This window comes from Hylobates moloch, unplaced genomic scaffold, assembly GCF_009828535.3.
Source record: "Hylobates moloch isolate HMO894 unplaced genomic scaffold, HMol_V3 SCAFFOLD_2, whole genome shotgun sequence".
Taxonomy (NCBI): domain Eukaryota; kingdom Metazoa; phylum Chordata; class Mammalia; order Primates; family Hylobatidae; genus Hylobates; species Hylobates moloch.
The window spans coordinates 99,397,470-99,415,463 of NW_026652277.1; the positions used below are offsets into that span (position 1 = coordinate 99,397,470).

Below are 17,994 nucleotides of genomic sequence, written 5' to 3' on the forward strand. Positions count from 1 at the left end.
CCAGTAAATAATGTCCTTGTTTATTATTTGCATAATTTTATTATGCTTATCTTTTTTTAACTCTTCATGAGATTTACTTTACGGCTCCTAGCAATGAAACTTCACTTTGCTATTCTTCTATGTTTGGCCAACTGGTTACTGAATGTCTTATTTTCTCTTTCTTATTTTGTGTCATTTATCTCACATAAAATGCTGGAACATATTATATATTAGCTTTTTGAATCAAGGTTGCTTGGAAAGTGACAATCTTGCCACATCTTTATGTATATCTGCTCTACCCTCAAACTTAATTTTACATGAATTTATACACAAAACGTGAACCATTTCCCTCAGAATTTTGAAGGTATGGCTCCATCGATTTCTAGCATCCTGTATTCCTATGAAATATCTAATAACTTTCATATATTTATTCGTATATGATATCTTTTAATTTTTCTTCATTTCTCAGGAAACTTTTAAGGTTTCTTCTCTATTTTTAGTCTCCTGACATTTCACAAAGTTGTACAATCTTATTCCATTTTGGCTGCTATAACAAAATACTATGAACTGGGTAGCTTATAAATAACAGAAAATGAATTGTCACAGTTCTGAAGGCTAGGAAGTAAATGATCTAGGAACCAGCTGATTCACTCACTGGTAAGGGCAGAATTCCTGGTTCATAGATGACGCCTTCTCATAGTGTCCTTACATGGTGGAAAAGGTGAATGGTCTCTCTCAGACTTTTCTTCTAAAGGCACTAATCTTATTCATGAGGAATCTGCCTCCATGACCTAACCACCTCTCAAACACGTCACATCCTAATATCATCAACTTGGGCGTTCGAATTTCAACATATGAATTTGGGAAGACACTAATATTTAGACCATAGCATGTACTTAGTGTTTTTCCTTTATCTTTCACTCTGCTGGATTCCCATAAGCCTTTGTGGCATGGTACAGCAGTACTAGTCTCTTAGTCCCTTAAATTCTTTCATTGATTTTCTATATTTTTATCTTTTGTCCTAACCTTTACAATATTTTCTTTACTTTGTGTTCTTCCTGATACTGTTTTTTTTTCGGGGGGGGGGGGGCAGGGGAGTTGTTTTTTGTTGTTGTTGTTCGTACAAGAATAACCTTCTGTTTTCTCCCTGAGGATGTTATTCAATTACAGTTTTTGAAGATTTTGTCTGTTCTCTGATGTATCAATCGTGGTCCCAGCCGGAGACAAATACATTTATACACAAAGGGCTTAAACAGAGTTTAATGAAAAGATAATTTATAGATGTTTGGACATTGGCAAGGGAAGCATCAGGAGACTAATGATGGCTGAGAAGCCATTACCAAATGCAAGCCTGAGAAGGAGGAAGTATGACCTAGATCTTGGAGCTGTGTAGAAGGCACTATCTGACAGGAGTTTGGAGGGTGGAGAATCAGAACCACTGCCAAAACTATGGCAGAGTAGAGGGGTAAATATCTAATCTCCTTTAAGGGAGAGTGGGGAATATATGGCTGCACAAGGTGAGGAAGGGGAATTTACTTGCCCTGAACATAAGCTTCAACTAGTATCCATAGTTTTAATCCTGCTCCTTAAAGCCTGTATAGGAGTTTGGCCTTTTAGCAGTTTTGTGGAGTAAGCTGGCTGTCTTCTACTAGTATCCTCCTCCACAGGCATGAATCATAAATTCTGCTAAATTAGTTAGCACTTCTCCATCCAAAATTTTGTCTCTTTATTTTTTTTTAACTTTACCATCCACTTATATACACGTGCATTTTCTATATCTTTGTGAATTATTAGTTTGTTTTATTCATAGTAAACAAAAAGAAAGTTGAATCTCACTAAGGAGAGGTGATAGAAGATACTTGCACATGTCTGATTCTTTATCTTTAAACAGAACTAGTAATACAATTAACTTTTGCGATAATATCCATTTGTGGTGTAGTGGCCATGCCAATTTCCACCAGAAGAATATAGTACATGCTTCACAGCTGACACACTTCAGGTTCCTCAGGAAAAGAGAGAAAAAAATTTTTTTTAATCCAGTCTACTGTTGTTGGACATTTGGGTTGGTTCCAAGTCTTTGCTATTGTGAATAGTGCGGCTATAAACATACGTGTGCATGTATCTTTATAGCAGCATGATTTATAATCCTTTGGGTATATACCTAGTAATGGGATGGCTGGGTCAAATGGTATTTCTAGTTCTAGATCCCTGAGGAATCGCCACACTGACTTCCACAATGGTTGAACTAGTTTACAGTCCCACCAACAGTGTAAAAGTGTTCCTATTTCTCCACATTCTCTCCAGCACCTGTTGTTTCCTGACTTTTGAATGATGGCCATTCTAACTGGTGTGAGATGGTATCTCATTCTGGTTTTGATTTGCATTTCTCTGATGGCCAGTGATGATGAGCATTTTTTCATGTGTCTGTTGGCCGCATAAATGTCTTCTTTTGAGAAGTGTCTGTTCATATCTTTCACCCACTTTCTGATGGGGTTGTTTGTTTTTTTCTTGTAAGTTTGTTTGAGTTCATTGTAGATTCTGGATATAAGCCCTTTGTCGGATGAGTAGGTTGCAAAAATTTTCTCCCATTTTGTCAGTTGCCTGTTCACTCTGATGGTAGTTTCTGGATTAAGAAAATGTGGCACATATATACCATGGAATACTATGCAGCCATAAAAAACGATGAGTTCATGTCCTTTGTAGGGACGTGGATGAAATTGGAAACCATCATTCTCAGCAAACTATCGCAAGGACAAAAAAACAAATGCCGCATGTTCTCACTCATAGGTGGGAATTGAACGATGAGAACACATGGACACAGGAAGGGGGACATCACACACCAGGGACTGTTGTGGGGTTGGGGGAGGGGGGAGGGATAGTATTAGGAGATATACCTAATGCCAAATGATGATTTAATGGGTGTAGCACACCAACATGGCCCATGTATACATATGTAACAAACCTGCACGTTGTGCACATGTACCCTAAAACTTATAGTAATAATAAAATTAAAAAAAACTTTTTTTAAATGAGGATATTACTAGACATCAACTTTTACTATTTTTGAAAAACAAATTTGCCATTATTAACACCCTCAGTATCTCAAATGCCTTCTCCTTTTCTTCTATACTTATGCATCCTCCTATATATCTCTACCAACCCCACTATTCATCTGATATAATTAGGTAGACACAGTATTAGATAAATAAATACTAACAAAGACCTTTCAAGATCTCAGTCTAAATCGCCTGAGTCCTCATTCTTCATTATTTGTTTGGGAACAGTTGTTTTAAATAGGCTATTCAAATTTTTTCTTTAAAACTTCTTACACTAGTTTGTCAAAGAATGATTATTTTTTGTGGGCTTTTAGGAAAATTTACCAAAATATTATTGATTGCAAAATATAAAACAAATATAAAATATTCTGTGGATATTAGAAAATTATGTATATTCTGTTTATAGGCAAATTTTTGATATATAGATTTTAATTACATTTTATTGGCCATATTTTTCAAATGTTCCATATTATTTATTTTTTCAGTTTATTTCATAATCTAGTAATGATGTATTAAATTTCTGTGCTATATTTGGGTATCAATTCATTCCCCTTGAATTCATAACAGATTTTACTAATACGCATTTATCATTTTATATATACTTGTATATATATACATATATGCATGCATATATAAACATATATACATATATACGTGTATATATTACATACATATATACAAATATACGTATATGCAAACATGTGTATCTCATATGTGTATATTCATATACACATATATGTGTGTATGTATATATATTTGATACAGGGTCTCAATTTGTCACTAAGACTAGAGTGCAGTGGCACAATCATAGCTCACTGCAGCCTCAAACTCCTAGGCTCAAGGAGGCCTCCCGAATCAGCCTCTCAAATAGCTAGGACTACAAGTGCAAGCCACCACACCTGGCTAGTTTTGAAATAAACTTTTGTATATTAGTAGGATCTCACTATGTTGTCCAGGCTGGTCTGGAACTCCTGGCCTCAAGTGTTCATCCTGCCTCAGCCTCACAAAGTGCTGAGATTACAAGTTTGAGCCATGCCACTCAGCCTATTTTATATATTTAAACTGCTTTGTGACTTTTATAAATGTATGAGCCTAATTGTCTTATTTTCTCTTTTGAATTTTGATTGCTACTGAATGCTAATGCTTGACCTGATTTTTTGGATTCCATTTGTATGATCTAACTTTGCCAACTCACTTCTGAGTCATTGGTTCTCTCATGTGTCTTTTATTTAATTCTCCAAATTTGAGAGACTTTAATTTCAGTAATTTATGTTCTGCTTGTTACTGTTTTATGTTTCATGATTGTCAAGATTTTTCTCCTATATGGTGTTATATGATGCTGTATTGTAATTGTTTTCTCACTAACTTCTAATATAAACCATTATTTTATAATTTGTGAATGGTCAGGTTAATTTTTATATAAAATCTTCAATATATCATTAAATAGCTGTCATACTTAAAAATAGAACTATGGCTTTTCAACATCCCTTTAAGGAAGATTCAGTGTTTCTTTCCTGATTATCCCCACATATCCACTTTGTAATGTGTAAAATCATTCATCTTGAGCTTCTAAAGACTTAAAACAGTCCACATTTTCTTAAAAGCTGATTAAACTTTATGCTCGTAGTTAAAACCAAGACTAAAATAAAGATTACTACCCAACTAAAAATTTTGAGTATCCAAAATTCTAATGTTTTTCACTCAGCATAAATGTTACAGATTTTGTCTGGGGAAAGAAAGTGTCCTTGAACAGTGCACAGAAAGTTTATCATCATAGTAGGTGAGAGTACATAGACCCACAGTAAAAACCAATATATACACATCAGGGTGACCATGTAATATTTCAGTCAAGCCAATGGTCTGGCTAGAGTCGACATGTTTTATTTGTCATATTACTCTAAAAGACAAAGACAGAATTTTTCATGTTTTATGAAAATATTATAAACATGCTTTCCTCACAAATATATACACACAATGAATTGGGCTTCTTAGATTTAAATATGACTGTGAAAGAAAGATAGAATGGCATTTGGAACCAGATAATAAAAAAAAATTTAGTTTTCATTTAAATCCAACTAAGATTGTCTTTCAATGGCAGTGATTATTAGCCATCTTTTCCCCTTAGAGACAGTTTCAGTTCTTGCTTCAGTGGAAGTAAAAGGCTCATTGGACGTGAAGATTCCCAATAGTGACAAGATAGCAATGAGACTCATTTTCAATTAGTAAAGCCTTGAAACTAGGTATAATAAAAATCATATTCGGTCTCAGATACTATTTTGAGGATTCACTCTCATTCCATGGTAAGAAAATATAATAAATCAGATTTTATTTTTAACTTGAGTTTCCATCAGCCATCAGGGAATGCTGCAGAACAGAATCTGACTGTTGGATGCAAAGATAAAATGTTAGCCAGGACCCAAAAATGTTGTGTTAATTCACAGACTCATGGGTCCTGCCTGGTTAAATGCCCTGAATCTCTTTTTTTATCTGCGCTAACACAGTCCTGTTAAATCTTAAGAGTCCATGAATGCCCTAATTTTTACAATTATAAATGTCCCAAGAGTAACTCATCTGTGTTCTGCTCTACTGAGAAGAATCACTAGTTACTCTTAAAGGTAGTGCTGGAGTTTTTAAACCCAGGCTATATAAAATATAAACTTACCCCTAAATAAATGAATTTGTTTTCCCTCCTTTTGTCTCCCAAATAAATCCTCACTAAGAGCACTTTCGTAGTACATGTCTTTAAAAAAATTTAGATTTATCAAAATGTGCATAAATGTACTTGAGACCCTATAGACCTATCAACATAAATTGATATATCAACAAATTACTATAGTGTGTGTTACTAGCTTCCCTGAACAAAAACCATGTGTCTCTTACCTTTACTCAGGTTTCATTTTGCTTTCTACTTTCTGAAACAAGCCAATGCACCCAAAATAATAAGAGCATTTTTTCAGATTCTAATAATCAACATATAAAATTGGTGAAGTTAGTTCAACCAAAGCCTCATGACCAGTGGCATGGTCTATTTGTGGCCATGTCTTGGTAAGAATTGCTTCGCATTTTGCTGGATTAAACTTCCAGCTCCTTGAATGGAAAGAAAAAGAAAAAAAAAAAACTGTTATGTTCTCAAGGATCACCTTTTTCTATGTAGAAGCTCTTTAGTTTAATTAGGTCCCACTTGTCAATTTTTGTTTTTGTTGCAATTGCTTTTGGAGTCTGGCATGCCTGGTGACTTCTCAAAGAACTTAAAACAGAACTACCATTCAACCCAAAAATCCCATTGCTGGGTATATACCTGATGGAATATAAATTGTTCTGCTCCAAAAACACATGCAGTCATATGTGCATTGCAGTACCTTTTACAATAGAAAAGATGTGGAATCAACCTAGATGCCCATTAATAGTGGACTGGATAAAGAAAGTGTGGTGCATATACACCATGGAATACTATGCAGCCATAAAAGGGAATGAAATCACATCCTTTTCAGTAACATAGATGCAGCTGGAGACCATAATCCCAAGCAAATTAAAGAACAGAAAACCAAATACAACATGTTCTCACTTATAAATGAGAGCTGAACAATGAGTGCACTTGGAAACAAAAAGAACAATAAGCACAGGGCCTACTTGAAGGCTGAGAATGGGAAGAGGGTGTGAAGAATGAAAATCTTCCTATTGGTTTGTATGATTATTACCTGGGTGACAAAGTCATTTGTACACCAAATCCCAGCAACACACAATTTGCCCACGTAACAAGCCTGCACATGTATGCCCTGAACATAGCAAAAACCACACTTACTTTTGCACCAACCTAATACAAGTTGGAAGAAAAAACAAAAAATTCATATTGACTATGGTATAATTTCAGAGTTTACCAATTCTCTGTACCCTGCAGACACTACAGAAGTTTGCTTTTTGTATCTCTTCTCACAGGAGAATGAATACATTCTATATTGTATTTTTTCTCACAGAAATACACGTTATGCAGGACTTTCTAGAAAAGACAAACTCAGTTTTAGGAGAATACCCTGTCTTGTGATTCATACTATCCCTGTATCCAAGCTGGGGCTGAAGTCTTGGAATCATTACTTTCCCAGATATACATCCTCTTTAAGCATTCAGATTTTTAAAATTGTGGAAATATATGTACCAGCGTACTTAAAAATATTTGGTCACAAAATTGTCCTTCATGTTGTTCTTAGGCATCCTCTCTCCCTCCTCAGGTGATTGGAGGGAGTCTGAGTTATATAATGTGACTTAATGTTTTTCTTTCTCTTATGTAGCAGTCACAATCACATTTATATTTTATATCTAAAGGTCTTACAGGCCTCGAACGATAAAGCATTATGTTTCAAACACATAGTAATGAGAAAACATTTCAGTTAGTTCATTATTTATTCTCCATTTGCTCTTCCATTAAACCATTCCTTCTCCAAAGGTTTAGAGCCGAATAAAGAGAAATAATACTCCAAAGATAATTTATGGTAAACCTCTGTTATGTATTCCCTTTAAAAAAAGAAAATAATGTGTGCGGCCGGACGCAGTGGCTCACACCTGTAATCCCAGCACTTGAGGAAGTGGGTCAATCACCTGAGGTCAGGAGTTTGAGACCAGCCTGGCCAACATAGTGAAATCCCATCTCTACTAAAAATACAAAAAATTAGCTGGGCGTGGTGGTGGGCACCTATAATCTCAGCTATTCGGGAGGCTGAGGCAGGAGAATCACCTGAACCTGGGAGGTGGAGGTTGCAGTGAGCCAAGATCACACCATTGCACTCCAGCTTGGGCAACAAGAGCAAAACTCCACCTCAAAAATAATAATGATAATAATGTGTGCATACATACACATATATGTACATATATATGCTAATACCATATAGTTATATTTTAAATTGTATGTATCTAATTCTTAAAATAGCATATAAAACATTCCTTGAAAACAATTTACATTTGTATAGTACTGAATCTGGCTTAATATCGCCTGTGAGGAATTAGAAGCCCCACTTCTTTCATTAGCATTAAATATACCAAGATATTCCAGCACCTCTGTTTCGCCATAAATGATGTTATCTTTCATATTAATTGATGAACCCATTTTCTTCCTTTTTTAAATTATACTTTAAGTTCTAGGGTACATGTGCAGAATGTACAGGTTTGTTACATAGGTATACATGTGCTATGGTGGTTTGTTGCACCCATCAACCCATCATCTACACTAGGTATTTCTCCTAATGCTTTCCCTCACCCAGCCCCACACCCCATGACAGGCCCCAGTGTGTGATGATCCCCTCCCTGTGTCCAAGTGATCTCATTTTTAAACTCCCACTTATGAGTGAGAACATGCAGTGTTTGGTTTTCTGTTCATGCATTAGTTTGCTGAGAATGATGGTTTCTTGCTTCATTCATGTCCCTGCAAAGGACATGAACTCATCCTTTTTATGGCTGCATAGTATTCCATGGTGTATATGTGCCACATTTTCTTTATCCATTCCGTCACTGATGGGCATTTAGGTTGGTTCCAAGTGTTTGCATTGTGAACAGTGCCGCAATGAACATATGTGTGCACGTGTCTTTATAGTAGAATGATTTATTATCCTTTGGGTGTATACCCAGTAATTTTCTAGTTCTAGATCCTTAAGAAATCACCACACTGTCTTCCACAATGGTTGAACTAATTTATACTCCCACCAACAGTGTAAAAGCATTCCTATTTCTCCACATCCTCTCCAGCATCTGTTGTTTCCTGACTTGTTTATGATCGCCATTCTAACTGGCATGAGATGGTATCTCATTGCAGATTTGATTTGCATTTCTCTAATGACCAGTAACGAGCATTGTTTCATGTTAGTTGGCTGCATAAATGTCTTTTTTTGAGAAGTGTCTGTTCATATCCTTCGCTCACTTTTTGATGGAGTTGTTTTTTTCTTGTAAATGTGTATAAGTTCTTTGTAGATTCTGGATATTAGCCCTTTGTCAGATGGATCGATTGCAAAAATTTTCTCCCATTCTGTAGGTTGCCTATTCACTCTGATGATAGTTTCTTTTGCTGTGCAGAAGCTCTTTAGTTTAACTATATCCCATTTGTCAATTTTAGCTTTTGTTGCCATTGCTTTTGGTGTTTTAGTCATGAAGTCTTTGCCCATGCCTATGTCCTGAATGATACTGCTTAGGTTTTCCTCTAGGGTTTTTATGGTTTTAGGTTTTACATTTAAGTCTTTAATGCATCTTGAGTTAATTTTTCTATAAGGTGTAAGGAAGGGATCCAGTCTCAGCTTTCTGCATATGGCTAGCCAGTTTTCCCAATACCATTTATTAAATAGGGAATCATTTCCTTACTGCTTGTTTTTGTCAGGTTTGTCAAAGATCAAATCGTTGTAGATGTGTGGTGGTATTTCTGAGGCCTCTGTTATGTTCTGTTGGTCTAAGTATATCTGTTTTTCTACCACTACCATGCTGTTTTGGTTACTGTGAACTTGTAGTATAGTTTGAAGTCAGGTAGTGTGATGCCTCCAGCTTTATTCTTTTGGCATCACATTGTCTTGGCTATGTGGGATTTTTTTTTGGTTCCATATGAAATTTAAAGTAGTTTCTTCCAATTCTGTAAAGAAAGTCAATGGTAGCTTGATGGGGATGGCATTGAATTTATAAATTACTTTTCACGATATTGCTTCTTCCTATTCATGAGCGTGGAATGTTCTTCCATTTGTTTGTTTCCTCTCTTGTTTCCTTCAGCAGTGGTTTGTAGTTCTCCTTGAAGAGGTCCTTCACATCCCTTGTAAGTTGGATTCCTAAGTATTTTATTCTCTTTGTAGCAATTGTGAATGGAAGTTCACCCATGATTTGGCTCTCTGTTTGTCTGTTATTGGTTTATAGGAATGCTTGTGATTTTTGCACATTGATTTTGTATCCTGATACTTTGCTGAAGTTGCTTATGAGCTTAAGGAGATTTGGGGCTGAGACGATGGCATTTTCTAAATAGACAATCACATCATCTGCAAACAGAGACAATTTGACTTCCGCTTTTGCTAGTTGAATATACTTTATTTCTTTCTCTTGCCTGATTGCCGGGCCAGAAATTCTAATACTATGTTGAATAGGAGTGGTAAGAGAAGGCATCCTTGTCTTGTGCCAGTTTTCAAAGGGAATACTTCCAGTTTTTGCCCCATTCAGTATGATATTGGCTGTAGGTTTGTCATAAATAGCTCCAAGCCAGAAAAAAACAAACTCCCTTTAAGAAGAAAACTAATATCCACTGAGAACCTAACTTTGTTCTAATTTCCCAAGTCTCCTATTTGACAATGAAAGGATGGGTTAATTAAGATATACATTTTTAGCAATAACTTTAGACATGTCACTTCATGGATGTGAAAACTGAATGTGACACTGGGGCCTGTTGGGGGAATAGTCGGGGAGAGCATCAGGAAAAATAGCTAATGCATACTGGGCTTAATACCTAGGTGATGTGTTGATAGGTGCAGCAAACCACCATGGCACACGTCTACGTATGTAACAAATCTGCACATCCTGCACAGGTACCCCAGAACTTTAAAATAAATAAAATAAAATAAATAAGAGTGTTTTAAAAAGTTAAGTGGCCTTGACTTTTTCTCTAAACCCATTTTCCCCATCAGTGTTCCCACACATGGTATGATTCTGCATCAATTCTTTAGGATTTATTTCAGCTCATGCCTTCTTACCTTCTGCCCCCAAGAACTTTTGTATATACTGTCCTCTCTGCCTAGCACACTCTTACCTAATTCTGCCAGTCCACTGATTCTTACTTATTATTTAGACTCCATCTCAAATCTCACTTCCTTTGGAGTGTGTTCCCTGACATTTCAGATTAAATCAGTCCCCAATCCCATTAAGCATCTTGATGTTTGATGCATATTGTCCTCTCCCTTGAGATTTGAATTACAAAAGAAGGGCCCTAATGCTGTTTTGTTAATCTTTTTTTTTTTGTTTTTTTTTTTTTTTAGACGGAGTCTCGCTCTGTCGCCCAGGCTGGAGTGCAGTGGTGCAATCTGGGCTCACTGCAAGCTCCGCCTCCTGGGTTTGCGCCATTCTCCTGTCTCAGCCTCCCGAGTAGCTGGGACTACAGGTGCCCGCCACCACGCCCAGCTAATTTTTTGTATTTTTAGTAGAGACGGGGTTTCACCGTGTTAGCCAGGATGGTCTCGATATCCTGACCTCACAATCCGCCCGCCTCGGCCCCCCAAAGTGCTGGGATTACAAGCGTGAGCCACTGCGCCCGGCCTGTTTTGTTAATCTTGCATCCAGCGTGGACTGTCTTGCCTGACATGTGGTAGTATTTTAAAATACCTATCTGAGAAATAAAAAGTAAAAGTCTGCTAGATAATAAATGGTAAAGCTAGGATTTGAAATGGAGCCTTTCTTACTCCAAAGACCAGGCTTTCCCTATTTCCTCCTAAAAGTGTACACACACACACACACTCACACACACACTCTATATTACAATTTAGAAAAAGGACTAGGGAACAAAAATAATTTACATGTTTCCGAAATGAAATTCAGGTGAATCAACAGCATATATGGTTTCAAGTGAGTATGCCTTACTGTCTCTTTTATCCCTCATCACGTGTTACAGCAAAGTAAACTAAAAGCTCCAGTGACATTGTTGAAGGCTAATAGATTTTATGAGTTGTTGTGGATATCCAACTAGATTGAGCTAAAAATGCCCAACTACAATATTGAGCTTTGTCAAACTTAATTATGTGACTAATCTGACTAGGGATTTACTCCCCAATTTTACATAATGAAATAGCCATCACTTTTGAAACTGTAATAGGCTAACCACCCCCAGCACAGGATGTAAGAAATACACTTTCAAGGTAGGCCCTACACAAACTCCCAACATCTCAGCCACCCAACGGGCTGATTTTTTTGATTCATGAACAAAAAACTGGATTTTCCTCTGAAAAAATCCAGTTTCTCAGAGGAAAATTGCATTACACAAGTCATTTTGAAGGTGCCTTTTGATCTTCCCTTTATTTCTCTAACTAAGCAGTCTTGCTTTATCACCTCTACTTCTGGTGTTTTCTTGAATTGTTCTTGCTGATCTGAGGAAGGCTTGGAGGCATTCACAACATGACCCAACATTCTTTTCAGGATTGCCCATGATAGGAAGAAAAGTATCTAACAAATTAAACTTAAAAATTACTTTGAGGGCTTAAGTATAAAATATCTGTAGATACATGGGGTAATTTGATAAGATAAAAATATTGCCACAAAAATCACATGTACCCCATAAATGTACAACTATCATGTATCAATAAAAAAGTGTCTTCGTCAAAAATCTAAGTTGATGCTTATAATTTTTATTTATATTTGTGTGAATAGCCAACTTACAGGCCTGAATCTTTCTTAAAAGGGTACATTTGCTTTTATTTCATACTAATTTCTTTATATTTTTATGACTGATTGAATCAACCAATTTTTTAATGCAAATATGATAAAAAAGTAGATACACACATACTCAGGTTTTATAGGAAGGATTATTGCTTTCAATTAAGAACAATTTTGTTAACCTTAAGGTTTGAGTCAGTAATTTCTGAAGGTTGACCATCATAATGCTCAAAAATGATCAGACGAGAGAGTTGATTTCCACCACGATGGAATTTTGCTGTTTTCTGCCTTTTTGAATATTTATCTACAGAATTTGCCTATTTCATCTATCCCCTCCGTCTTTGCTAACACTTGTGCAAGTTCAGAACTTGCTGTGTAATGATACAGTAGCTATGTGAATAATATCACAGTAGGTCACCCTCATCTCTATGGTGTTCAGCAGTTACTTGACCTTTCCAGGCATCTACTCTGAATACATAAACTTAATGGATAGAATTATGGCTCACTAAATTTTTCTTCCATATTCTACTTAGTGGAGAGTAGTTAGGTGATTACTATTATGTAAGTCCAAATGACAAACCTGAACAATCACTGTAAGTTTGGAAGAGCAATTAAAGGTAGTTCAAACACCAGTGGTCCTCAAGAGAGTTTTACATACAATTATGCAAAAAAGAAAAACTATTCCGCTCATTTGACCTTTAAAGCACCCTCGGTGCTGATTTTAGAAAAAGCATTTAAAAAGCCTTGATGGAAAAAATTTACACTGCATGATGAGCTAAGCAAACTGTTCATCAGCAAATGCTAAACAATAATGTTGTAAGACTGGTTTTCTATGTTCAGTCAATTCATGTTAGATTCAATCGAGCACAATCAGCATAAGATTGCCTCTGCTCTAATAAGCCTAAGGGGAAAGACACGACTACTGTTAAAAAGTGTGCCTCTTGAATAAAATAACAACCTGCTAGATGAAATATTAGAATTGCATCTATGGCAAAGAAAACCTGATGGCCTATGTAGTTATAATGGAGGCGTGCTTACCTTTCATCTTCCTGCAACATAGCTGCCAGCTCTCTGAATATATGTATGAGAAAAGATGATGTGCCATTGTTGTATTCATTTACAATGGGTAATTTGTTTCAGATAAGATAATATCTTTGAAAACAAGAATAACCATGAAGAATTTTAAGTATGAAAGAAAAATTCCCATACTTATCCAAAGGTGAAAACCTGCACAATTATTATATAGATAATAGTATTCCCAATGGTGAAGCTGACTACCTTCTGTGACAATGAATAGAAATTCTCTAAAATAATAAAAATCCTAAGTTTCAAGGAAAAACCTCAAATGGAATATATCTATAAATAATTTCCCCTATGATATATTAACTTTTCCCCAAAATCCTTTTTCTTCTGTTCATTTATTTATTTCAAAAATCATAGCAATTCTCTAGCTTAGAGTTGATAGTCAAAGGCTAATCACCTGATCCATTGCTGTTCTGCAGAAAATCTTAAGGAACTGAATTCCATGCAGCTAATACTAGTTGAGAGAGACATGAATTGAGATTTTAACAGAAACTATTATCAGGACCAGCTCCAATTAAAAAGTCAAATTTTATATTCCATCATCATTAATACAGCTTCAAATAAGAAAATATAAGAAATATTTTTGTACAATGAGTCAAAAATTCAGTCATCCTGATACTCTCCATACTCCAGGTACCAAAATTTCAGTCCGGGTCTTACCAGGGAAACAGAACTAACAGAAAACTTATATTAAAAAAAATATTTCAAGGAATTGGCTTATGTAATTGTAGGTTTTAGATGAACAGGTACAAAGTTTGCAGAGCAGGCCAGCAATTTGATGATAAATCATTAAAATTGCTTATAATTTGATTCAATAATTCACCTCTAGTGAATAAATTCTCCTTATGAGAAAATAACTAAACAAGGGTGGGATGACTTCCCAAGTATTAATTACTACATAATTGTGGTGTGATTCTATAATTTCAAAAAATAAACTAAATAGCCAATAATGGGATTCACTTAAATAGTGATGTAGTCATATAAGAGAAAATGGTGAAAACCAGAAAATAAATCCAGATATATAGTTATTGACCTATATTTTAGGTCAATTGATATAATAATTGATACAATTATAAAAGCCAAGTGTGGATGTTGGGTAAATTTGTTTATTTTTATAAAATTTTATAATGAGCTTATATTGCTTGTATAGTAAGGAAAGAAAACATAGAGTTCATATATATTGTTTTATGTTAGTCTTTCAGTTGTTATAATCAAAGATCAAATAAATATATTTGATATTTTAATGTGTCTCATTTATAAGAAATGAGTTCATTAGCAAAGTGTTAGTGAATAATTATTGTTGCTATTTTAATATCATAAAACAGTACAAACTCTTTTTCCAAACATTAAATTTTAGAGAATTATTAAAGAAGTTGTTCTTTTTTATTTTTATCATTTAATGAATAGCTTCCTGGAAGCTATATTCTCCCTCAGATATTTTTAACAGTTTAATTGTAAGAAGTAATTAACCCAGAAAGCTTCTAGTTTGCTTCTAAATACAGAATCCAAGAATATCCAGTGGTTTCTAAAAATGTTGAACAGTTTTTTCTCCCATATTCTTAACATAGGGAATATCACTGATATTTTCAAAAAATTGTCAAAACTTTCTTTATCAAAGCCCCAAAGTTGGCTGCGTGACCATACCTGGTCTTAGGTCTATGAGGTTTATATCCTGATATAGGTAGGAGGATTTGAAGAATATGTGTAAATATTTTCTCAAGAAGAAAAAAGGTGCATACATCATAGACATGATTTCACTGTTTTATTATATTTTTTCTAAATGTATTATAAACCTGGATAAATGTGTTTGAATGTGTGTATATTTGTGGTGTGTGTGTGTGTGTAAAACCTGACAATATTCACATATCAAGAACACTCCACCAAACAACAGACTTTCCATTGTCATGAAAATATCATTAAAATTGACCATATGCTGGGCAATGTAGCCTGAGTCAACATATTTCAAAGAATTAAAAAAGAATAATTTACAGGATTGACCTATTTAATCCCTCTCCTTCTGTCTCCTAACACGTGTTCAAGTTTAAAACTTGCCGTGTAATAATGTGGTAAGCATGCAAATAATATCGATGTAGGCCAGCCACGCCACAACTTTATGGTGTTCAGCAGTTATTTGGCCTTTCCTGGCATCTACCTTCAATACTTATTATTAAATACCTATAAAATTATTAAAAGTTTAAAGATAATATTTTCTGGACAATCTCAATTTGAGCGAAAATTAGAATATTAAAAAATGACCAGAAAAATACCTGTGTATTTGTGAATTTGACAATGCAATTCTAAATACCACTGAGGCCAAAGAAAACAATCACAAAGGAAATTAGAAAATATTTTGAACAGATAATAATGAAAAATAGAACTTGTTGAATATGGTTAAATTTATGTTTAGAAAAAATTTTCTATCCTGAAAGCTCATGTTAGATTAAAAACCTTAGACTCAAAAGTAAATTAAGCACAGAGAAAGTTAAAGGAAGGAAATCATGAAGAGCAGAAGTTAATGAAGTAGAAAACAGAGAATGGAGAATATCGACAGTGTAAAAGTGTGTTCTTTGAAATTTTCCACTTTCTACCAACATTGATTTACAAAACAAAATTAGAAAGGACACGATTAGCCAAATACCATACCCAAAAATGGCAGACGTGGGAGTTCCAAAACCAATGCCAATATAACAAAAGGAAATTATGAAACATTTTTGCCAATAACTTTGAAATTTTAGATTAAAAAATCCTAGAAAAAATACAATGTGAGAAAATAGACATGATCATAGATAATTTATATCATCTAAATACATGTAATCCATATTTATCATCTCCACAAAGAAAATTTCAGGCCCAGTAGGCTATACTAGTGAATTCTATCATACATAAAAGGTAGATGTAACATCAATGTAACACAAACTTTCTGAATGTGAGGATAGCATAGCCTTGATACTAAAATTTTACCAGAACAGTACACGGATTGAAGTTGAAAGGTCTATCCCTTATTAACTGTATGTAAAAACTCCTTAATAGATGGAAATGTAAATCCAGTGTTATATAAGAAAGCCATATATCATAACCAAGTTAAACTTACTCCAAGAATACACCCAAACTTTTGAAAACCAGCAAACATCATCACACATAAGAAAGAAAGAAAAGAAAGGGATATTTAATTATCTCAAAAAAGCTGAGCAAAGTAAGATAATTTGCTATACAAAATATCTATACTTATAAGGCATTAGCATTAGGCAGTATCAGTATCAGGCAGTGTAATATTGACACAAAGGTAGAAATATGAACCAATAAAAGAGAGAGAGCCCAGGAACACACACACGCACACCCGTGTGTGCACACACTCACGTGCACACACAGCTTACAGCCAAAACAATGTTAAGGGGGAAAAATGAAGTAGGAGGGCTTGCTCTACTGTATATTAAATACTGTACTTTTAGAGTAAGTCTTAAGACATTGATATATTGGTACAAAGATAGAAAAATTGACCAGTGGAACAGAAAAGAGAGTCTAGAAACAGACCTACATATATATGGACATGATTTATGACAGGAGCGATACTGCAGAACAGTGGAGAATGGATAGTTTTCTTCCACTCATGTTACTGAGTCAATTGGATTTCCATAGAGAAAAAATAAAAACTGATACATACTTGGGACTATATAAAAACCAATCTCAGGTGGATCGTAGATCTAAATGTCAATAGTAAAATATATTTTCAAAAATGAAGTCAGGAACAACAACAACAACAAAATACTAATTATTAAGGAAAAGATTGATCAATTGGTATAAATTAAAATAAAAAACTTCTGATTATTAAAAAACACCATTAAGAAACTAGAACAGTAAGATCCCCAAAGTAAAAAGAAAATCGTTGCAAAATATGTAACCAGTAGAGCACATATACTGAACATAGAACTCTAAGTACTTTTTTGTTAAATGCTCAACAGAAATGCACATTTCTGTACATCAAACAATACATACAAGCACGTCTATAGCAGCACTATTCATAGCTCAACAATTTAAAATTTCACAGTATACCAACATTAGAATAATTTGTGAAGTATCTGACTACATACCTTGAAAATAAATAAACAATTCAAAAATCTATATCTCAAAAACGTAATGTTCAATGAGGATAGAAGAGTTGTGAGAGAGAGTATGTGTGTGCGTCTGTGTCCGTGCATGTGTGTGCATGCTTGTGTATTGTGTGGTGAAGAAGTCTAGGTAGTAATTTTGTTCCTTTTGTCCTAGGTAGTGGTTACTTCACTATGTTCACAATATAATATTTCATAGAGCTTTATCCTTTACCCTCTTTATTATGTATGCCGTAATTCAATACAAATATACGAAAACCAGAATGTCACATATTCATGGAACAGAATGGCATTGATTGTTGGATGCTACGTAGGTGTCTTTTGTAATATGTGTACTATTATTTTGAAAAGGATTATGATAAAGCTTACTTGCCTGGTTAATAGATAAATTGAATAGATAG

General features: G+C 34.7%; 1 protein-coding gene across 2 annotated transcripts in view; it reads left to right on the plus strand.

The window, feature by feature from the left end:
• The window catches only part of EYS (eyes shut homolog), a 2,056,951-nt gene that overhangs the window by 1,328,888 nt on the left and 710,069 nt on the right, over positions 1–17,994 (plus strand). The window lies entirely within an intron of this gene.